Raw genomic sequence first — 1,211 nt, forward strand, 5'->3', positions numbered from 1 at the left:
CAGTATAACAAATTAACAGAGAAGTGGTGGTGACATACGTAAGGATGGTGATTTAAGTAAGAGCCACACATCCTAACCTAATCCTGACTCATTAACATAACAGACATAATCTAATCTTCTTTAACATGACCTAACATTGTCTCTCTAACTACAGACACAACAACAAGAGATCTAAAATTTTACTAGAGGGGTTAGGAGCATGACCTAAGGGTTAGACTACCTGTCTGTCATTTACAGCTGTAGAATCCTAAACAACTGGCATTAATTCCACTATGCCTTGGTTTCCCGTTGCTAAAGTGGAATAATAACAAGATCTAAATCATAGGGTATTATGAATATTAAATTGGTTGAATTTAATACAACCAAATACTATATCTTGGTTTGCTTGTTTGGTGGTGAATGTGGTTGTGGTGTTTTATTATTACTGTTGTATAATGGAAATATTTTTTTTTCTTTTCGGACTACAGGTTTCTTGTTTAGGAGTCTAAAAAATCCTGCTTTAGTCAGTTCCTTTAGGTATTTTTTTTTTTCCTTCTTTTTTTGCAATGCCAGTTTTAAAATTTATGATAGAAGGGGAGCTGGTAGGGATAATATACTACATCATCAATGTTGTTTGAGAGGATATATTTTTTAAATTAAAAAAAAAAAAAAAAAACTTCTGCTGTTTATGTGCAAAGCTTCCACTCAAGATAAACCCTGTTGTATCTAGTAATTGATTTAGTAATGTATAAACTCAAAGCCAAGCACACTAACATCAGATCAATTTTGATTCATACCAACCCCATGTGTTATAGAAAATCACAAGGTTATTTTCACTGCAATATTTATGAAAACCTTATTTTTTCTATAATGTCACTGCATGGGTCTGAACCATCAATATTTAGTATTATTTACTAGTGTTGCTATTGTTAGATGCAATGAATTCAATGCCGACACATAGCAACCCCATGTGAGAGGGTATCCTAAACTTTAATCTTCATGGGATTAGACTGCCAGGTCTCTTGCAGTCTAGTACAAGCCATTTATACACTCAGGAATCGTCTCTAATATATATTGTTGTTATGTGACATCCAGTCAATTAAATGCACAGTGATTATTTATGAGACTGTTGTTGTTAAGTAATGTCAAGTCACTTCCGACTCATAGCGACCCTGTATAGGGTTTCCGAGGAGTGGTTGGTGAACTTGAACTGCCCAATAGGATTTCCTACG

This window comes from Chrysochloris asiatica, unplaced genomic scaffold (assembly GCF_000296735.1).
Source record: "Chrysochloris asiatica unplaced genomic scaffold, ChrAsi1.0 scaffold00035, whole genome shotgun sequence".
NCBI classification, from domain to species: Eukaryota; Metazoa; Chordata; class Mammalia; order Afrosoricida; family Chrysochloridae; genus Chrysochloris; species Chrysochloris asiatica.